The sequence below is a fragment of the Monodelphis domestica genome, chromosome 7, assembly GCF_027887165.1.
Source record: "Monodelphis domestica isolate mMonDom1 chromosome 7, mMonDom1.pri, whole genome shotgun sequence".
Lineage (NCBI taxonomy): Eukaryota > Metazoa > Chordata > Mammalia > Didelphimorphia > Didelphidae > Monodelphis > Monodelphis domestica.
The window spans coordinates 14,073,865-14,097,166 of NC_077233.1; the positions used below are offsets into that span (position 1 = coordinate 14,073,865).

General features: G+C 40.5%; 1 long non-coding RNA gene across 1 annotated transcript; it reads left to right on the forward strand.

Annotated features, from left to right (window-relative positions):
* The first annotated feature begins 13,345 nt into the window (after positions 1-13,345).
* Positions 13,346-21,667, forward strand: LOC130455388 (uncharacterized). The gene is made up of 2 exons (XR_008913316.1): positions 13,346-16,037; positions 21,106-21,667. It is a non-coding gene; the product is annotated as an uncharacterized LOC130455388 (long non-coding RNA).
* Positions 21,668-23,302: the final 1,635 nt, after the last annotated feature.

Genomic DNA, 23,302 nt, shown 5'->3' on the forward strand with positions numbered 1-23,302 from the left:
TGATCTATTGTATTCCCATATTAGTTTGTTCAACTATTCCCCAGTTAATGGGCTCCTACTTTATTTCCAGTTCTTTGTTACTAGAAAAAGTGGTATTCCAAATGTCCTTGTATATATTAGACCTTTGTTTCTGACTTTTATCTTTTTGGGGTATGGATTCCTGGGCCAAACAGTATGATCAGTCTGGTTCCTTTTATGTCTATACAAATTGTTATTAATGTGCTCATTGTCACATACTTCAAAACTGACTAGGATTTTTGGGGTCATTTTGGCCTGCATTTCCAGGTAGGAAATGAAACCCCAGAATTGCTTTAATTTATTAATGAGGTTATGAAGAAACAAGTACATTCATTCATTACTGGTGAAATTGCAGACTTGCATTTGTGTGTGTGTGTGTGAGTTAACCTGGCATAGCATATGTTAAAATGCAAAATAATTATACCTTCTGACCCAGTAATTCAATTATTAGGAAATTAACCTGACTTACCCAAAATAAATTTTTTTTTAACCCTTACCTTCTGTCTTGGAGCCAATACTGTGTATTGGCTCCAAGGCAGAAGAGTGGTAAGGGCTAGGCAATGGGGGTTAAGTGACTTGCCCAGGATCACACAGCTGGGAAGTATCTGAGGTCAGATTTGAACCCAGGACCTCCCCATCTCTAGGCCTGACTCTCAATCCACTGAGCCACCCAGCTGCCCCCCCCAAAATAACTTTTAATAAAAGCTAGCTGTTAAATTTCATAGCAGCATTAGTTTTAATTGCCAAAAACTGGAAGCAGAGATATAATGATTAAATAAATTGTGGTACCTAAATGTAATAACTACTCTGATATAATTAAAATTGAAAAATTTGAAGGATATTTTTTAACAGCTATGACAGAACTGGGAAATAGTGTAACAGGAAAGTGAGAACTTGAATGAAGGGAAATAGTGTAACAGGAAGGTGAGAACTTAAATGAAGGAAGACTGTGATGAGAGAATTCAGTGGGATAGAGCGCTCCATCAGGAAACTTCCTCCCCTCATGCAGTTCAGCATTATCTCTGCCACATCCAGTCTAAGAGAACTGCCTAGAAACCAATGAGTAGTTAAGTGACTTGTCCAGGGTCACACAACTAGTAAATATCAGAGACAGAACTTGAAAGCAGGTCCCATTCTCCTGCTACGCTGACTCTCACAACTATGACATAATAGAAAAAGTGAATGAGAATGAATGGCCAAACGAAGAATCCTGATGGTGGTTTGGAGGAAGAGATTGAAGTGTGACGACAATTTAAATGTTGAAATTAATTTCTTTAAGTTATTACAAAGCACATTTTGTTTTAAAAAATTAGGTTATTATTGATGTCATTTGTTACTTCTAACTTTTAAAAGGAAGATTTTAAATTTGCTTTATTCTACTTGACTCAACAGTTGTCCGGCATCTTTGCTTTCTTCCACTTTCCACACAAACATGCAGCTTTTGTGCCTACTCTTTGGCTTGGGGTGACCTTGAATTCTCAGCATCATGAGATGGCCCTGAAAGTTTATGACTGCCCCCTGCAGGCTTTGAGCCTTCCCTGTAACCCATGGAATGACCCCACAAAATAAGCACCAAACTCTCAGTGGGGACTGGAACTTTTTGACTTTAAACTAATGTGGATTTTCAAATTTAAGGAGTGTTTCTTCTGCCTCCCTGTGTTTCAGGTGTCAGATGATTGCCCATCTCCCCCCTGGCCTGGCTCTCCTGGGCAAGGGCCCGAAGGAAGCCACCGAACTTGGGAAAGAGACCATGGAAGGAGTGAAGCAGGGAGGAAAATGGCCTGAGGAGGCCCACATTACCTGTTCAGAGCTGGAAGGAATCTCAGCGGTCACACCGACCTTCCTCAACTTGGATGTGGAAGGAAATGGGCCCAGAGAAGGGAGATGGCTAATGGCTTTATTGCATTGTCCCATCCTTCCATTTTCACCCTCTATGAATAATGTAATGCATCTGAGATCTCCCTAGTGTGGGCACTCCTGGAGGTCAGGGTTTGTCTATACTGTCATCTTGCATGTCCTCCATTAACAACCATTAATTAAACTTTGTGCGAGTGACTATACAAAGCACTGAAGGCACCAAAAAAAGACAATCCTGGCAGTCTTAACTTCCTGCTCTTCTGGCGTCCAGGAGGATGCTGATGATGATTAGCCTTTATATAGCACTTATTCTGTGCAGGCACTGTGCTAAGTACTTTAGACATATCTCACTTGATCCTCACCCCAACCCTGGAAGGTAGTTGCTGTTTCTACCCCCTTTTTACAGTTTTGAGACAAACAATGTGAAGGGATGCCCAGTCACCCAGCTAGTAAATGGCTTGAGGTTGGATCGGAACTCGGGATCGGCCCAGCACTATCCACTGAGCTATCGAGCTGCTGCCTCTTCTTGGCCTTTTTCTGTTTTGTGGATCCTAGGGCAGCCCTTGGCTTGCCATTTCTCCTCCCCTTGCTCCGTGGCCAGCTCCCCTTCTCTTCTGATCCTGTGTTTTCTCATGACAATCCTGACAACTCTTCTTGCAGCCTGCCGGAGCCCCCCACAAAGGAGCTGGAGCCCCCCCCCCCCCCAAAGGCCTCCTTCTTTGGTCCTGCAGCATCGTTGATGACTGAGCCAAGCTCAGGGCCAGCTGTGGCCAACGGCCTTGGAAGAGCACCGGTCAGGCGGATTGGAAGCTGCCGGCCGTCTACAACAGAGTGTGTTCATACCTGTGTCTTTTGAGAGCCCTCGAAGCCCCGAAAGGCGTGAATGTCGAGTGGGAAAAGGCGTTCTGGTGGCGTCTGAGCGAATGGCTTCGGGCAATGCTGAGCCGTTTCCTTTGCCGCGCTCCTGCCTTCTCGGACGGCCTGGGCCGGCGCATCCCCACATCCCTCGACTGTCGCACACGCGCTTTCTTCGAGGATGACTTTTTCAGTAACGAAATGGATGCCACGTTGTACGGCGTGTGGATGAAATGGTTTTAAAATACGTCTGTTGGGCGGGCGGCAGTGGGAGCCCGAGCGTGGAAGCCCCGCCTCACGACAGAGGAGGCTCCGCAGCAATAATCCTCCCAACTCGGGGAAGTTGGATCCGATGAAGCAAATGGAAGAGAGAGAGTTGAATGTAGCGTGGCAGTGTTCAAAGCGCCCGACGTGCCGGTGACTAGAGTGAAGACTTCCTGCTCTACAAACGCGGCAAGGAAAAATGTGAGTGAAGTGCTCTGGCAGAAATTTAGTTTAGCTCCAAGTCTTCTGCCTTTATTTACGCTCCAGATGGATAGAAGACAAGTATAACAGGTTGCATGATTTTAAATAGAGAAGTAGGGGTGGGGAAAGGGGCTATTTTTAATACATTGGATTAAAAAGAGAAAGAATAGAGGTAACCACAGAAGATACAAGAGACAATTTCAATGACATTAAATTCAAAAACTTTTGCACAAAAAACCAACACAGCTAAAATTAAAAAGGAAACATTTAATTAGGAATAAAGTCTTGGCTATAAATTTCTCTGATTTCTGCCTAATACCCAAGATACGTAAGGACTTCATGCAAAAAATAAGAGCCATTCCTCACTAGTTAAGTGGTCAGTGGATATCAATAGGAAGTTTCCAAATGAAGAAATGAGAACTACCAATAATCATGTGAGAGCAAAAAGCTCGGTCACTAATTATGAGAAAAATGAAATTTAAAAGAATTCTGAGATTCCTATCAGAATGGATAGTTGAGAAAAGTTAAAAATGACAATTGTTGAAGAAGTAGAGGAAGAACAGGAAAACACATACACAGTTGGTGGAGCTGTGAATTGTTCTAACCTTTCTGGAAAGCAATTTAATATTTTATCAAAAAGTCTCTAGTTCTGAGCATATTCTTTATCCCATAAATACTATTAGTTATAACGTCCAAAGAAGTCAGGGAGAGGAAAAGGTCCCATAGGTACCAAAGTATTTGTAGTAGCATGTTAGTGAAGAATTGGCAATGAAGTCGGTGCACATCAAGTGGGGAATGGCAGAATATGATGACTGTAATGGAATATTACTGCGCCACATAAACAATGACCAGGATGGATGCAGAGAAACTTGAGATGACTTGTTTGAACGAATGTAGAATGAAGTGGATAGAAACCAAAAACCGAATTATTTATTCATTTATTTGTCTGAACTTTTTAAATTAACTTTAAAAAAATTTTTTTAAATTAACTTTTTAAATTAATTAATTTGTCTGAACTTTTTAAATCAACAAACATTTATTTTCTCTACTTTTTACTCCCTTTTCCCCCTTTGAAAAAAAAGAAAAGAAAAACAAAACTCTTGTATCAGACAGACATCTCAAGCGAAAAAGATCACAGTGTTGACTGTGTCCAAAGAACGATGGCTCATTCCACACCTTACGTCCGTGCACCTCCTCTCGGTCAGGAGGTGGGTAGCCTGCAGGGTCTTGGAATACTGCTGGTCACTGCTGTGTTCTGCGTTCTGAAGTCTTTGAAAGCTGTTTTTTATTGCCTGGAGAAAAACAAACTTGGGGCCCAAAAGAAAGTGGGGAGAACACTTTGGGGAGCAAGAAGAGATACGTGTTTTCAGACATAGCCAACGTGTTGATCTGTTTTGCACGAGAGAGGAAGTATGCAAGTTAGTGGGGAGGAAAAGAGAGCTAGAAAAAGAGAAATGAAAGCGCCTCAACGAAATGATTTGTAGCTTTCTGTCTTAGTCGGTCCTTTGTTAGCTCAGGCACAGACACCGCCAATGAGAAAATGTCACGGGTTCCAAGAAGCTTATGTATACCGGCATCACCTCACAGATTAGGCCTCCTTATCCCTTTGGTTCCTGTTCTTTTCTCTTTTGGCCCATTCTCAGAGGATTATAGATTTAGAGCTGGAAGGAACCATAGAGGCTGTTTAATTCAAATCCTCTTCCTTCTGAAACAGACTGATTTCATGACCCTCATTCATTTAATTCCTGAAACTAGACCACAGAGAAGGTGCGGACTGTGTTGGTAGAGTGAGTTTCCTCTTCTAGGAGATCGCTAGATGAAGGAAATCCCAGGGTTAGTTCCTTTCCCTTGCTGAGTGTTAAATAAAAAGGGGGAAAAAAGACTCGACTCCTAAGAAGGAGAAATGTGTATACCTCTGAGTATGTGCAGAAGAATGTCTGCAGAATACGTAAAATGACATCCAAGGCGATTACAGATTCCCCCTTTTTTATAGGTCAGAGAATGGAGGGTTTTTTGCCCAGATATACATTTGTAGCTCTCTCTGTACCTTCATTGCTTTGTAAAACATTTGTTAGCTAGAACCATGATCAGGAATTTTGTGCCTGGGGCAAGGGTTGGAAAGTGTGTCCTTGGACCATGAGAAGCATCCCTACTTCTTCCAAAGGACTGGTCGCTGCTGAGGTTTGGGGAGTGCTTGGCATGTGGCCATTGGTGGAAGAAGGATGTCCTGGTATGCTGCCAATGCTCTGGGGCACTGTCCAGGCTGCCTTGCCTTTGTGACCTCTCTCACTTTAGCTATTCCTCATAAGGCCTCTCCATAGTTTTCTCCATTATTAATTAATTTGACATCGGTACATTATAAGCCATCTATTTGTTCGTTCTCTCTGTCTGTCTGTCTGTCTTTCTCTTTCTCACTCTCTGTCTCTGTTTCTGTCTCTTTGTCTGTCTGTCTGTCTGTCTCTCTCTCACACACACACACACACACGCACGCACGCACGCATGCCCACGGGAATTTGTTGTTTGCAAAGAAGCAGTTATACAAGGACCAGCCCTTACTGGGAAGCAGTGTACTTGTGGACCTTGGCTTGACTGATCCTGACAGCAGACAGTCATGGAGTCCAGTCCTTTGTTTTCTTCAGCGTTTCAAGATATTATCAAATCGGGTTTTCCCATGAACTGTTGCAGCCCGTCTGCTCATTCATTTTGTGTGAGCCTGTCTGTCCCATATAATATAAATAAGGGGTAAATTTAGGAGTTATTGACTGAATATATTATGCTAGTAGTGGCCAGGGATTAATTCAAATCCCAATAAAAATACCTAAGTCAGTTTGGGAATTTTATGGTGGTTTAATTAATATAGAGGGAAGGAATTAAGAAGAAAGAAAGGGGTATAAGATTTCTCTGGCCTAGCCTAAGCCAAGGGAAGTTCAGAGAACTCAGCCATGAGGCCTCCTCAGAAGATTAGGGGCTTCCTAAGAGGATAGTGTTTTGGAAGGTAAAGGAAAAAGGAATCAGCCTAAACTAACTCATCTAGCATGCTCACGCCAAGCCGCCAATACCCAAGACACCAAACACCGTCCAGCACTCCCCACATTGCTGACAGAGACCAACGTCTCCACGAGCAAGAGACAGAGTGAGAGCCACACCTCCACGAAAAAGTGTGAAGAGAGACGAAATATATATAGACCGTTTTTTACATCACTTCCTGCATCTCACATGTACCAATGGTAGCTTAAGCTTGACTTAGGACAACCCAGGGGGTCTGTCAGTTGTTTCTGATTTGTCATTTGCTAGCACGTGGCTGTCATAGGCCATCCTTCTTAACACTTAATCCTTAAGTAGGGGTGTATACATTCCAGGTTGCTTGGATTTTAAAAACTAATCAGAGCGTAGAAAATCTAAAATTCACAAGAGTTATAGAATTCTCCTAGAAATCTTCCATGGTGACTGGATGGTCTCAGAGGGGGTCCCTTATTGAGATATCTTGTACACACAGCAGTGGAGCAGCAAGTGGACTGACTGCCCATGGGCTATCCCTCGCTCTTGCCATGGAGCCAACTTTTAAAAAAAACCCTCTGATTCTCTGCCTGTAAGAGAGGGAGCACAGCTCCATGGTTAAGGAGCTGGGTTCCATTCCCTCCTTTGACACAGACTTTCTTTTTTTTTCTTCTATACATTTGGATTATTTATTATGGTGGTTATGCCTGTTAACAAATAACAAAACAGGACATTCTAGCAGAGAATGGGCACAAAGAACGTCATCAGAGAGGTGTGACACAAACTTTCTGTGTAACCCAGTGCAAGTCCCTTCACCTCTCAGAGCTGTAAGCAACTTTTGGACTTTTATTGCAGGGAAGGTGCCAGTTTGCATTGGTAGATGGAGTTTCCTCACCCAGAAGTTTTTTTTATACTAATGCCCAATCCCTGCCCCCTAGAGCAGCATATCTATATCTTGAAGAGCACTGAAAACCTAAAAAGGCTTTGGATTTTGAGTAGCAACATACGATAAATCTGAGAATAGGGTCGGCAGGAAGAGAGGGACCTTGTGTACTGGACTTGGTTTTCTCTCTCTCTAGTTCCCCTTTTCCTCTTCTCCCAAATCTGCATTAGAGAAATAGAGGAACCCTGAGTCCCAGATCCTTAGGAATTTGGTTTAGGAGAGTAGACTCTACACATAGAACGATGAGGCAGAGCATAGCTCTTGTGGACCAATAAAGAGACAGGGAACCCTTGCCCTGGGCTGAAGTGTTCCAAAGGCAGACTTGATTTGGAATTGCTTTCCCTTGAATTCTAAGGAGCTGGGCCCATTGCACAGAGCCTCCCAATGGGGATGAAAGACCTACGAACTAAGAAAAGCACAAGAAGGACAGCTCCCTAAAGGGAAAAAGTCTGAGAAGATTCTTTTTCTTAGAGATGATTTTTGTTGGTCCTGAAGCTAAGAGACTTGTTCCTTTTTGGAAAGGGCTGTGGAAAGCACTGGGGCCCACTCTTCTCATGAGGAAAAGAGAGCCCCATAGCCATGGACACCAGCTGAAGCCAGAAGCCAAAAGCAGGGAGAGTCCATACTTGATTCCCAAAACAACGTCCAGCAGAGACTATGTTTGAGGGAGACAGTGTGGCTCTCCCACTTTGGGAGCTCAAGCTGGGTCTGCCCACGGAAGATCCAAGGCTTGGAGCCTGCTGCCAAGGGGCTCTTCTCAGATGTAAAGATTAAAATTTTGGGAAACTGAAGCAGGTAGAAATTAGTTTCTCTCTGCAAAGAGTATTATATTTTTATGAGGTTAATTAAAGGTTAAGGATTAAAGAAAATACAGAATAAGAAAGCACATGCCTAGGCCAGAGAGGCCTAGACAGGATAACCTCACATCATGAAAGAGATGTGTCTTCTCCAAAACGGAAGTCCAAAAGAGGCCAAGCCTATTCACAACCCGGTTTAAATGCCCCATCTCACTCTCGGCCCAGGTGAGAATTCAGTGATATTACAAAACATTCTGGGGAAGTGGAGCAAAGAATTCTGGGGATTGAAGTCCTGGATTTGAGTCTATTTTTTACACAGAACTGCCCTTTTTTGATTCCATGAGAAACATTTCTTTTCCCTTTTTAAAGAAACATACATTGCCTTTCGGTCTTTTCATACAAATGATTTTTTTTAAGGAAGTGGGAGTTAAAGTCATAGAGATGGGAGCCCATGTAGCAGGTCAGAGCAGCAGGATTTGTTAAATGTTCTCAGGGTGCATGGAGGTGCCTGGTCTGGGGTCTCTCGTAGGGCTCCTAAGAATCTTGCAGCCTCTAGCATCTAGCATGTGAGTTTTCAGGGAGGGCAGAGAAGCCGAAAGCCCTTTTGGGGTAGTTTTCCTTTGGGAGGAGATGGTGGCTGATTTACCCTGAGACCAAGGTTTGAATATGTCTCTGACATTTACCATTGGTGGGACCCCAGGAAAATCATTCATTCTCTTTGGGCCTTATTTTCTCCATCTGTAGAATGAAGGAACTGGGCCAGAATCAGAGCTTCTTGACTCGGAGTCCATGAACATGCTAAAAACAGTTTTTGATAGCCAGATTTCAATATAATTGATTTTTTCTGTATATTATTTTATGAACTTAAAACCTGTATTCAGAGAAGGACAAGTTCTCTGGCCTGGCCAAGGAGCCTAGAACATAAAAAAGGGGACGGATCTCTGGATTAGATGATCTCTGAGGTCTCTTACGGCTCAGAATCTGGGTCACTATCCATCAGTAAACTTGCAATAAGTCCCTTTTTTGCCTTATTATAATGGACTTATGGAAATTAAATCCAAGTAAAGAAACTTGTGGTTTTTTATTCATTCCTTCAACAACCATTCACTAATCATCTACCTTGTGTGATTCTTGTGGAGCGCAGTTGTCTCAGATCTGACCGTCTTCATTTTTTTTGTTCCTTGTATGTTTCTTAGATCATTGGCTTAGGGCTGGGAGAGTCTCCAGAAGACATCGAGTCCAGCCCCTTCATTTTACAGATAAGGAAAGAGACGACGTGACTTGTCTAAAGTCTAGAAGATGAGTTGATATTGAAGTCACTTTCTCCCCCTTTTCGTCTCTTCTTTCTCCTCCTCTCCTTGGAGCCTCCAAGGGCTCAAGTCTGCCCCTGTTGTGCTCTCTCCATCTCCCTCTCTAATGGGCACGAGGCCGAGGGGGAAGGCATCTGGAAAGCACTCAGGAGGAGAATTCCTGGTGTCCATCCTCTTGTGGGCTCCATCCTCCGCAGGCTTCGCAGGCCTCTGTTGGGACAGATGGGAGAAATGGAAAGAGACATTGACGGCTGACTTTGCTTCTTGGTATTAGACGTGCCCTGAGGCCTGAATCTGTAGGCACTGCCTGAGCTTGGGCTCTGTGAATTTTAAAACTATTCCACCCTAATCAGACCAGACTTCAGAAGATGTGATTTAGCTACTTCCTGATCAGTAACAATGGAGATACTTGGAATAACAGAATCAGGTCTTGGAAACTCTACATTCTCCACCCTACTCAGTTTAACAATATTTTGAAGGTCTGCATTGAACTCAAGATTTAATTATCTAAGGAATGGCCTTCAACAGACATGTGCACTTTTTTGTGGGGATAGCTAATGACAGGGTTACTTTGCCTTCTTCCCTTTGATAGGATGCGCTGTCAGTCCTTTCACGTCTCATTCTGTGCCTTTTATTTATTATTTGTGATTGTACTGACAGATGGCTTCAATGCCTTTGATTATATGACCAAGTCAATAGAGGTGTCTCAGCCTCGCTCCAGAGCAGACCCCCTCTGTGGCTGAGGCTTGGCTTTCTGTCCTTATTGAGCTCCTGCTCCTACAGATAACCGCATCCCTTGGGGGACATCCCTCTTACGTATAAAAAGATACATGTTGTGGGTCTGTCTCGTAACCTGTAGCCTGTCAGGTTTCATTGATAGTTCGAATGGAGGTGGGTCAAAGGACTCTTCTGGAGTTGTAATGCCTGCAGCTTCCAATGTTTTGTCTGCTTCTCTAGCTTCACTTCGCATTGCTTGCTCTTGTTATTTCCAGTCTTAAAGCTGTTCTTGGCCTTTCTAATACCCACCCCAACGTAAAGGAGAATCTCCCAACAATCAGAGCTTTCAAGGCTCAAAATGGGAACCCCAGAGGCATTTATCAGGTAATCACAGGTTAAAGGAAGGAGCTGGAGAAGAGAAGTCTTGTTTGGAGGATGTGATGGGAGGGGACTTGGAACAAATGTCCTGAAGTATTGGAATGTTTGTTCGATTCGCTCCCTGGCTTTGGCTCTGAAGACCAGACCTTGAAGCAAAGAGGAGAAATGGCAGTTGGGCAGATTTATGTTTGATAGGAGACTTCCTAAAAGAAAAACTTCTCAATGAGTTGCCCCAAAGGGCAGCCTTGGGTGCTCATTGCCTTCTCCTCCCTAGAGACCTAGAGGGCCCCAAGAAAAAGCAGGTGGTGTGACTCTAGGCAAGTCATTTAACCCTTGTTTCCTAGCTCTTACTGCTCTTCTGCCTTGGAACCAATACATAGTATTGATTCTAAGAAGGAAGGTAAAGTTAAAAAAAATAGGTCACCTGACACTACCTTAATTTTCTTTTAAAAAAAATTTCATTTATTTATTTATTTATTAAATATTTTCCCATGTTTACATGATTCATTTTCTTTCCCTCCCTTCTTCCCTGCCCCCCCCCCTCCCAAGAGCTAACAAGCAATTCCACTGGGTTGTACAAATATTATCACTTGATCCCTATTTCCATATTATTCATTTTTTCTACAGATCAATTTTTTAAAGACCTAAACCCCAAATCACATTCCCATATAGTGTGAGGGATGTCATATGGTTTGCTTTTGCATTTCTCCTCCCATAGTTCCTTCTCTCAATGTGGTTAGCGCTCTTTCCTGTAAGTCCTTCAGGAGTGTCCTGGCTTGTTGCATTGCTATTAGTAGCAAAGTTCATTACATTGGATTCTTCCACAATATTTTTACTTTCTGTGTAAAATGTTCTCCTGGTTCTGCTCCTTTTACTCTGCATCAGTTCATTAAAGTTCTCCCAGTTCATATGAAAAGCCCTCAGATGATCAATCCTTACAGCACAATAGTATTCCATCCTCATCAGATACCACAGTTTGTTCAGCCATTCCCCAATCGAAGGGCATCCCCTCATTTTCCAATTTTTTGCCATCACAAAGAACGTAGCTATAAATATTTTCATACAAGTCTTTTTCCTTATTATTTCTTTGGGGTACAAACCCAGCAGTGGTATGGCTAGATCAAAGGGCAGACAGTCTTTTATCGCCCTTTGGGCATAACTCCAAACTGCCTTCCACCAGCAATGCATTAATTTCCCAATTTTCCCACATCCCCTCCAACATTTATTATTTTCCTTTACTGTCATATAGGCCACTCTTTAGGTGTGAGGTGGTACCTCAGCTTTGTTTTGATTTGCATTTCTCTAATTATGAAAGATTTAGGACACTTTTTCACATGCTTATTAATGGTTTTGATTTTTTAAAATCTGAAAACTGCCTATTCATATCCCTTGATCATTTATTTGTCAATTGGGGAATGGCTTGATTTTTTGTACAACTGACTTAGCTCCTTATAAATTTGACAAATTAGACCTTTGTCAGAGGTTTTTGTTATAAAAAAATTTCCCCCAGTTTGTTGCTTATTTTCTAATTTTGGATGCCTTGGTCTTGTTTGTACAGAAACTTTTTAATTTAATATAATCAAAATTATTCATTCTATATTTTGTAATATTCTCTGTCTCCTGCTTGGTTTTAAATTCCTTCCTTTCTCATAGATCTAACAGATATAGTATTTTATGTTCATCTGATTTGTTTATGATTTTCCTCTTTATATTTAAGTCATTTACCCATTCTGAGTTAATCTTGGTATAGGGTGTAAGATGTTGATCTAAGCCTAATTTCTCCCATACTGTTTTCCAATTCTCCCAGCAGTTTTTGTCAAATAGTGGGTTCTTGTTCGAAAAGCTGGAATCTTTGAGTTTATCTACACTATCTGTAAAGAGTGATTGTTTAGTTTTCTCATTGCATACTTTTGTCTCTTTAATTTCTTTTTCTTCTTTAATTGCTGCTGGTAGCATTTCTAGTACAATATTAAATAGTAATGATGATAATGGGCATCCCTGCTTTACTCCTGATCTTATTGGGAAAGCATCTATCTTTATTACTTGGTTTTTGAATTCCTTTTTGAGTTCCTTGAGAGTTTGTGACCAATTTCCATTTTTTTTTGGTAATGTTTGGATATGTTTGCTTGTTTGTCACTCTCTGCTGTTGCTTCTGTTTTTTGCTATTTTTCACCATAGAAATTATCCAGGGTCAAGAGCTTTTTTTGCTACTGTTTTTTTCTTTTGCCACTAGTGGATTGGGGTTCCTGCATGTTGATTGCTTTCTTAGCTTCTATCTCAAAGGGCTTTGCCTTGGTAGTATTTTCCCTTCCCTGACAGAAGCCTGAATGAGGGCAGCCAATGTGATGTTCTTTGTGTAGCAAGATTTAAAGTGTTTTGCCCTGAGGCTTTCTTTCCTGCCTCACTTTATACATTGAGAAAAAGGTCTTTTCCTGTGCTTCCTGTTGTTCTTTTGTTTCTATGACCATCCTTGCCTACTACATTTATTTACTCCTGCATTTCTGTTCTTTGGGTGTTTGAGAGACAAATAACTTCTTTAGTTCTTGTTTTCTTATTAAAATGTTTCAAACTTTTCCTTATTATTGGACATCCATCTTTCTTTCTATATGGCTAAGCTCAGATTTGGACTACATCCTGAGGTCCAGTGCTCTTCTGAATATAAATACATTCCATTCCTTCCTTTGTTTTCTGGTGGATACAGAATAGTTTTGTGTTATTCTAATGTCCTTTCCTTGGTAAAGAGCTTTCTCTTGATGGCTTGTAAAACTTCTTGTTTTTAAATTGAATTTAATTGCTTTGTGTCTTTGAGTTTTCAGCCTTGGGATTTTTTCTAGAGGCAATCTATGAATTATTTCAATTGGAATTTTATTTCCTATATTTGGGGTTAAGCTGTTTTTTCCTGACAAGTTCTTCTTGGAGCCCTGTGATTTTTAGGTTATTTCTGCACATCTTATCTTTGATATTTATAGGTTTGCTTGGGCAGTATGAGTAACTTTTGAAAAATGTTCTTATTTTTTGCTTCTATTCTTCCATGCTGTCCTTCACTTCTGTGTATTTGCATTTCCAGTCTATTGTTTTCTCTTTTTTGTTTCTTTGGTTTTGTTTTTAAATCACTCACGAACAATGTTTTCCGTGTTCTAGTCAAATTCTACCACCTTGTTGTTCTATTAAATATAACATGACATTTACTGGAGATAAAAGTAAACATCTTGTACATGAACATGCACAAAAAAAGAAACAAATAAATAACAACCAAAGCCTTCCCCCAAGTCATAACTCTAAGATGGAGGAAGTATAATTAGGTAGTTGTTCTGAAGAAGACCTTGGAGTTTTTAATGGATTTCAAATTCCATATGTGTTTGTAATGCAGTAGCCCAAAGAGTTAGCACTTCACCTTCAAAGAAGGAGGGACCCAAATTCCAGGAATAGGGAGATGATTTAATCCCATTATATTCTGCTCTAGTCAGGACACATATAGAGGGTTGTGTCTATATTTCTGGGGATCCATGGTTTAAGAAAGCTGATGGTAGACTGGAGAGTGTCTAGAGGTAGGCAGGCAGGATGGTGAAGGGTCTTAGGTACATATCACATGAGTACTGGTTAAAGGAACTGAGTGGGCATACTTAGCCAGGACAAGAGAAGATTTGGGGGATATGATAACTGGTTCATAGTTATTTGAAGGTTTATCACATAGACGAAGTATTTGACTTGTTCTGTTTAGCTCCAGTGACCATAAGATGAAAGTTGTAAGAAGGCAAATTTAGGCTCAGTATCAAGGAAACCTTCTTAATAATTAAAACTTTCCTAACATTGAATGGGCTGCTTCAAGAGAAGGTGGGTTCCTGCTCCCTGGAGGGCTTTAAGTAAAGGCTATTAGATATAGCAGCTGAGATCTCTTTTCACTATCAAATTATTTATTCCCTTTTTTCATAGCAAAGTCTTAGAGTTTTCCTCATTGCTGTCTTTACTTCCTCATCTCTGAATCAATACTTTTCTAAGGTCATTAATACTCTTTTTTTCCCCAATTATATGTAAAAATAATTTTTTTGCATTCATTTTAGGGGATGGAGACAAGATGGCGAACTAGTATCACAGAAAGCTGGAATTGCTCTGAGAATCCTCTCAAACCAACCTTCAAATAGCACCTCAAAATGAATACTGGAGTCACAGAACCAACAATGGGAATGAGTGAAGTATCTCTCCTGCAGAAAATCACCTGAAAAGTAGGCAGAGAAGGTCTATTTTATAGTGTAAGAGGGGAACCGGGAATAAAATCATGCACAGAAGAGTATAAGCTGCCCATCTCCCACCTACTGCTCCAGCTTCAATTCCTGGGCACAAGCCAACTTTGAAAACCCAGGACTCTGCCTAAGCCAACAGCAGGGCAGCCCATACCCACCTCTTGAAGTCCCAAGCCCTGGCACAAGCCTGCAGTGAGGCCCTAAGTGTGATTGATTGTGAGGAGACTGGATCAGCAGTAAGAGGTGACTTCCGAAGTGCCCAGTTCACAGGCTATTGTATCACTTTCTAAGAGCTGATAGTTGCAGAAACCAGAACTACCTCTAAGGGTGGCAGCAAGGAAAAACTGAAGTTTAAGACTGATCACTTTATCTTGAGAGCAGAGCCAACTTTTAGATAAAAGAAAAAAAAAGAGGCTGGGAAAATGACCAAACAGAAAAACAAACAAACAAACAAACAAAAAACACCTAGCTGTAGAAAATTTCCATAGAGATGAAGCAGAGATTCAGTAGGGGACAGTAATATCAAAGCAGTTACAAATAAGACTTCAAAGTAAAATGAGAATTGGTCTCAGGCACTGAAGAGCTCAAAAAGGAATTTAAAAATAAAATAAGAGAAGTGAAATAAAAATGGGGGAAAGAAATGAAAGTAATACAAGAGAGAAAATAACTATTTAAAAAAGCAGAATTGGTTAAATGGAAAAAGAAGCACAAAAATCCAAAGAAGAAAAGAATTCCATAAAAAGTAAAATTGACCAAATGGAAAAGGAAGTTCAAAAGCTCATGGAAGAAAATCATTCTTTAAAAATTAGAATTGGGCAAAGAGAAGTTAATGACTTCATGAGACACTAAGAAACAATAAAATCAAATCAAAAGAATGAAAAAAATAGAAAATATGAAATATCTCATTGAAAAAAGACAAATGACCTGGAAACTAGATCCAGGAGAGACATTCTAAGAATTCTTGAACTACCTGAAAGTCATGATCAAAATAAAAGCCTAGATTTAATATTATAAGAAATGATAAAAGAAAACTGTCCTGATATTCATGAACAAGAGTATAAAATAGACATCAAAAGAATCCACAAATTACCTCCTGCAATAAATCCCCAAATGACAACTCCTGGGAATATTATAGTCAAATTCAAGAACTCCCAGGCTAAGGAGAAAATACTGCAAGCAACTATAAGAAACACTTCAAATATTATGGAGCCACAGTCAGGATTACAGAGGATGTATCAACTTCTTCATTTAAGAATTGGAAGGCTTAGAATATGATATTTCAGAAGGCAAAGGAAACAGGTTTACAACCAAGAATCACCTCGCCATCAAAACTGACTATATCCTTTCAGGGAAAAATGATCATTTAATAAAATCGAAGATCAAGCAATCCTGATGAAAAGACCAGACTTAAACAGAAAATTTGATGTCCAAATACAAGATTCAAGAGAAGCATTAAAAGGTAAATAAGAAAGAGAAAATTTAGGGGATTCAATAAGGTCAGATTGTTTATATTCCTATATGGAAAGATCATATTTGTAGTCTTAAAAATTTATATTGTTATCATAGTAGTTAGAAAAAGCATACATAGACAGAGGGGGTGGGAGTAAACTATTTAGGATGATATGAAAAAAAAGTCAAGGGGTAAAAAAAAAGGATTGCACTGACAGAAAATGGGGGTAAATTATATCACCTAAAGAGTCACAGGAAGAAATATATGTATATATATATACATACATATATATATAATATATATATATTATATATATATATATATATCACAGAAGAAGGATGGATGAGTGGTGATGGGCAATGCTTAAATCTTTCTCTCATTGGTATTGGCTCAGAAAGGGAATAACAACCAGACTCAATGGGGTATAGAATCCTGTCTTACCCTATAGAGAAGTAGGAGAGGAATAAAAAATGTGGTGGGAGCAGGGCAATAACATATGGGAAGGGGGATGAGGGAGTTATTAAAAACAAACCACTTGTGGAAGGACAGGATGAAAGGAAAAAGAGGAGGATTAAAAGGGGAAAATAAGATCAAGGGGAATACACAGTTAGTAATCATAACTGTGAATGTAAATGGGAAGAACTCACCCATAAAATGGAAACAGATAGCAGAGTAGATTAAAAACCAGTAACCAATGCTATGTATAAGCCAGATCAAATTGCTTGCCAGCTCTGGAAGTGGGGAGGGAAGGGTGGAAGGGGGACAATCTGAATCATATAACTTCAGAAAACTTATGTGGAAATTTTTTATTACATGTAATTGTTAAAAATAAAATATCTTTATATAAAACAACATTCATTTTATAAAATTTTGAGTTCCAAATTCTCTCCCTCCCTTCCTTCCTTCTTCTCTCCCTGAAAGGGTAAGCAATTTGATATAGGTTATACATGTGCTATCATGCAAAATATTTTTCCATATTCATGATGTGGACGAAGATACATAGCATACAAAAACACATGCAAAACCATGAAGAAAATGAATTGAATAAAAGTCTCTTTGATCTACATTCAGACCCTCTCAGTTCTTTCTCTGGAGGTGGATAGCATCTTTCATCATGAGTCCTTTGGAGTTGTCCTGAATCATTGTAGTGCTGAGAATAGTTATGTTGTTTACAATTGATCATTGAGCAATGTTGCTGGCTTCTGTGTGCAATGTTCTCCTGGTTTTCTCACCTCACTTTGCATCAGTTCATATAAGTCTTCCTAGGTTTTTCTGAGATCATCCTACTCATCATATTTTATAGTATAATAGTATTCCATCATACTTGTATACCACAACTCCCATCAATTTCCCATTCTGAATCAATACTTGGTTGGAATTTGGCTTCTAGCTTTCTCCTTCCCCTGAAACTGTCCTCTCCAAACTACTAGTTTGACACACTAGATATCAAATGAGGTTTGATAGCTAGGATATTTATGTCTTGGCTACTAAGCACTTGATAAATCCTTTTTCATTAATAAACAAATTGTCTTTTTTTTTTTTTTACCAAAAAATCAGTTAAGAACCACAAATCCTAAAGCAACATATTTATTGAGACAGAACATAATGGTAAATAATAAGGGAAAATCAGTTAATAGATTAATTCTTAGTCCCTATACACCAATGGTTGGAAGCTGTTCTTTCTTCTCCCCATATATGAGGGAAAGGAAAAAATATCCCTAAACTCATATGCCTGTGTTCCTTGCCAAATGTCTAGGAAGGTTGTGCTGTGCAAGTGCATATGCCCCTGCCTCCCACTACTCAATTCTAGTCTATTATGGAAGCTATCTTTGGCTGAGATTGTGTCTATTGTTTCCTTATTTTTCTGCCTCATTGCTGATGCAGCTATTACCTGCTAAAGCTCCATCTTCTCTTCTGCTTTTGCTGCCACATGAAGGAAATGGTATAGCTCTTTTTTTTTTTTAATTTGATTTAATTTTTCCAATGAACAAGATTTTTTTTCCTTCCACCTCTTCCCCTTGCCCCATTGAAAGTAAAAAAAACAAACCCCTTGGAACAAATATTCAGATTTCGATTCCCATAAAACAGATTCCCACACTGGTGGCGTCTAGAAATGTATGTCTCATTGTTCTGGGGTCTAACGTTCCTGCGATATGGAAACTCAATATATTAGTCTGATATTTCAGTAAGGGGCTTATTGATCAGGGAGGATTGGGGAGAGAAGTAAGGGGAACCGAGGCAGGCAACCTCAGGGGGAGCAAAGCCCTGAAGACAATAATAGCAAGACTACAAGATCTTTCTCCCAATGAGAGGGGCATAGTCAGGTGCGCTGTCAAACTATTCTCTTCTCTGAGGACAGCCAAGATCCGCAGGAATCTTTAGACCCATTGTAGCGGCAGGTGGCTGAGCCAACTGTGGGAGGGGGCTTTCCAGGGGCTTCTAGATGGGCCTAGAAATAGCTGTGTCTTTCAGCACCTCTACCAGAGGCTTCTGGCTGAAGCTAGGAATAGCTGAGTCTCTTGGCACTCGTAAAAGGGGCTTTCCAGGAGGGCTAGGAGTAGATGTGTCCCTCTTTAGGAGTCCGTACAATCATGCTAACATTTCCTTATTCAAAATAAGGCAATTTATGGGGATGAATTTATGGAAAGGGTGCAGATGGGATGTGGTTTTAAAAGGGCAAGGCATTTTTAAAGATTCTTTACTAAATTCTGGCATAGTATAAGTGTTGATCTCTACTGAGAAAAACTCAGTATGCAACGATTGCTCTTTCAGAAGTTACTGTGATGAACATTAGGGATGGAGTTTCCTGGGGTCAGAAGTTCAGGTCTTGGGGCAGCTAGTGCATAGAGTGACAGGTCTGGAATCAGGAGGACCTGGGTTCAAGTTTGGCTCTAGACAGTTTCTAACTATGGACACCTGGGTCTCTAGTCCCTAGTCACTTAACCCCTTGCCCTTCTGTCTTAGAGTTGTTCCTAGGACAGAAGGTAAAGTTTACCTCCCAAAAATTCAGGGCTTTCCAATGATTTTATATGATGCTCATTCTGCATCTTGGGACCATGATCCCTCTGCCAGGAAGTGTGTGTGTGTTTTCCTGAGTAATACTGCTTGGAAAGGGGTTTTGGCCTTGTTGTTGGTCAATCCTTTCAGTTGTGTCTGACTCTTCGTGACCCTGTTTGAGGTTTTCTTGGCAAACATCCTGGCATGGTTGGCCACCTTCTTCTCTAGTAAATTAGTTCCAATCAAATTGCTCTTTAAATGCTCACTCTCATTGAAGGCATTTCATTTTGTCTTCGTAGTCTTAGCACTTAGCTAGCACATACTGAAGCCTACTAAATAAATGCTTTGTTTATTAATTGATTCTGCATTTCTTATTTTGTGTTGTTTAAAGAATTCTTCCCAGATTTCTTCATATTCCTTTTGTGTGTTGGTCTTAAAGAGTTTTTAATATTCCATTCATTTAACCATCCTATTGCTGCTGGGCATTTAAGTTGCTTCCATTTTTTATGATTAATACTGTTGTGATGAAATTCTTTGACCAGAGAGTGAAAAAAAAAAGATTTTTATACATTCACTGCAAGACTAAAGTCCAAGTTGACTTAGTACCCATCTTTGGGAAGGGGGACTCCAAAGCACCTCTAGAGGAGTCTAATTCATCAGTCAATCAATCAAGTATGTGATTCTTTGGTTCTCTTTATAAATAGAGCTTGCCCCAGAGCTAGGAAAATCCTGGCTCACTTCCTGCCTCAGACACATAGTAGTTGTGTGACCCTGGTAAGTTTCTTAGCCGCTCAATGATCCAGGCAACTTCAAGACTTGGATTAGTTCTGGAGAAGGTGCCAACCTGTGTTAGCAGAGGGAGTGTCCTCATCAGGGAATTTTTTATACCAATGAAACTACAGGGTCATTTCCTTCCCACTGTTACAGGGTAGATGATGGACATATAAAGACTGAGAAAAAAAAGAAATCATTCTTGCCCTCAAGGAGCTTACATTTTATACAGATATATAAATCTATTCAAAAGAAAGAAGTTCATTGAGGCAAGGGTGGTTTTGGTAGGAATGGAGGTTGGGGTCTGGTGGAAGGAAGTTGCTAGCAGCCTGGGGAATCAGGAGTGCCCAGGAATGATTCACTCCAAATGAAAAAGAATGATGTCTCTCATGTAGTATCTGCCTCTTTTGAGAGATCTTGAAGCCACAGAGGAATGAAGATAAAAGGGAGGCCACCTCCATGCTCCAGGGGCTTGGATTAGATAGGCAGAGCACTGCCTACAAATGCAGAGCTGGACCAGCATGCTTTATCCATGACGTGAGACCAGGAAAATAGGAGACTCTTGAGCAGAAATGTTTTCCTCTTGTAAGCTCTTGTTTAAAAGCAGCCCAATCTGAAAAGGGAACTCTTGGCATGACTCATGTACCCCACTGCAGAGCAAAGGGACAGATTCTACCCCTTGTGGAATCAGCTACCTTGGAGAGTGCAAGGAAAGATATGGCGCATAGCTAAAGACTGTCTGGGACCTCACATGGGATGGTTGGGCGTTGAAGGAATGTGACTGTGTTTTCTGTGATGTAGTCATTATTTCTAAATCTGGCTCATGTTCCTCAGGCCATTAATTAGAAAATTCATGTCGCTGCCCTCTGGTATTTATCATGGTGAAAGAGAAACCGTTCACTAGTGGATAAAGAGTGGGACTTGGAATCAGGAAGACTTGAATTCAAATCAGACAGTTAACTAGCTGCGTTACCCTGGGGAAGTTACTTAACCTCTCAACCTCAGTTTCTTCATTTGTAAAATGAAGAGATTGAAGTACAGATGTTCAGTCTTGAAGATAGCTGTCTTGGCTTCTCCATCCTTCTTCATGCCCAGACCTCCCTATTCTACACAATCCACAGTTTCCAAAACCAGTCCTTGATCTCCAGGGAGCTCTCTTCAGGATGCCTTCCAGTGTGTCAGTACCCTTCCTAAATGGGATGCCCAGAACAGAACATTATACTCTAGCCATGGTCTAACCAGGACAGGGTAGAGTAAGATTCTTATCTCCCTTACTCTGTACAGCACATCTCTCTTCATGTCATTCAAGGTTCTATTTAAGGGTATCGAGAAGCTGAAGAGGAGCCATCAGAAGATGACCGTGATGGTGAAGGGCCTTGAGATCCAACCATATGAGGATATTGGAAGGAATGGGGGGGTGTTTGGCCTGAAGAAGAGGTGACATGTTAATTGTCTTCAAGTATTTGGATGACTGTCAGGTGGAAAAGAGATTACCCTTGCCCTACTTGGTTCCAAGGGCTGAAAGAGGAACAATGAATGGAAGATGAAAAGAGACAAATCTAGACTTGATGTTGGGAAAAACTTTCTAATAATTTGAGCTATCTAAAAGTAGAAGGAGATGGCTCAGGTCGAAGTGGGTTCTTGCTCCTGAGGGATCTTCCAGCAAAGGCCGAATGACTCCTTTTTGGGTAAGTCATGAGGGGGAATTCTTGTTCAGACTAGATGACCCCTGAGATCCCTTCCTACTCTGAGATTGTGAGAACCTGTGACCAGCCTCAGGCCATATAAGTGAACAGAAGAGCCCAGATGAGAACTCTGGCTATCAATCCAGTTCTATTTACTGTCCCACCAAGTATACTACTGGTTACTGACTGTTTTCTTATGAGACATATGTTCATGAGTAAGAGATATGATTAATGGTGGTATTCCCTATAACCATGGAGATTCGAACCTGCCCATTCCTGCCCATCCTGAGCTCTTGTCCGAGTCCTCTTCTTTCTTTCTTTCTTTCTTTCTTTCTTTCTTTCTTTCTTTCTTTCTTTCTTTCTTTCTTTCTTTCTTTCTTTCTTTCTTTCTTTCTTTCTTTCTTTCTTTCTTTCTTTCTTTCTTTCTTTCTTTCTTTCTTTCTTTCTTTCTTTCTTTCTTTCTTTCTTTCTTTCTTTCTTTCTTTCTTTCTTTCTTTCTTTCTTTCTTTCTTTCTTTCTTTCTTTCTTTCTTTCTTTCTTTCTTTCTTTCTTCTTCCTCTTTTTCTTCCTCCTCCTCCTCCTTTCTCATTCATTTATTAAGACCTAGACATTTTTATTTAATTAATTAATTTAGAATATTTTCCCATGGTACAAGATTCATGTTCATTCCCTCCCCACCCCCATTCTCCTCCTGTAGCCGACACAATTCCATTGGGTTTTACATGTATCATTGATCAAGACCTATTTCCATATTGTTAATATTTGTACTAGGGTGATCGCTTAGAGTCCATGTCCCCATTATATCTCCATCAACCATGTGATCAGGCACTTGTTTTCTGAGTCTTCTAATAAGTTCACCACAAGGATCCCACCCATCATGTCCAAGGCCTTCCTTGTATTTTCTAGATGTTTGCATACGTCATTGTTTTTTTTTACTTTTTAAACATTATTTTATTTGGTTATTTACAAACATTATTCATTGGAAACAATGATCATTATCTTTTCCTCTCCCCGCCCCCCTCCCACCACTTCTCCCATAGCCGGTGCACAGTTCCACTGGGTTTCACATGTGTTCTTGGTTCGAACCCATTTCCATGTTGTTGATATTTGCACTAGAATGTTCATTTAGAGTCTCTCCTCAGTCATTTCCTCTCAGCCCCTGTAGTCAAGCAGTTGCTTTTCATCGGTGTTTTTACTCCCACAGTTTATCCTCTGCTTGTGGATAGTGTTTTTTAGATCCCTGCAGATTGTTCAGAGACATTGCATTGTCCCTAGTGGAGGAGTCCATTACCTTCGATTGTACCACAGTGTATCAGTCTCTGTGCACAATGTTCTCCTGGTTCTGTTCCTCTCGCTCTGCATCACTTCCTGGACGTTGTTCCAGTCTCCATGGAGTTCCTCCAGTTCATTTTTCCTTTTAGTACAATAGTATTCCATCACCAACATATACCACAATTTGTTCAGCCATTCCCTAATCGAAGGGCATCCCCTCATTTTCCAATTTTTGGCCACCACAAAGAGGGCAGCTATGAATATTCTTGTACAAGTCTTTTTCCTTATTATCTTTTTGGGGTACAAACCCAGCAGTGCTATGGCTGGATCAAAGGGCAGAAAGTCTTTTATCGCCCTTTGGGCATAGTTCCAAATTGCCCTCCAGAATGGTTGGATCAGTTCATAACTCCACCAGCAATGAATTAGTGTCCCTACTTTGCCACATCCCCTCCAGCATTCATTACTTTCCATAGCTGTCATGTTAGCCAATCTGCTGGGTTTGGGGTGATACCTCAGAGTTGTTTTGATTTGCATCTCTCTGATTATAAG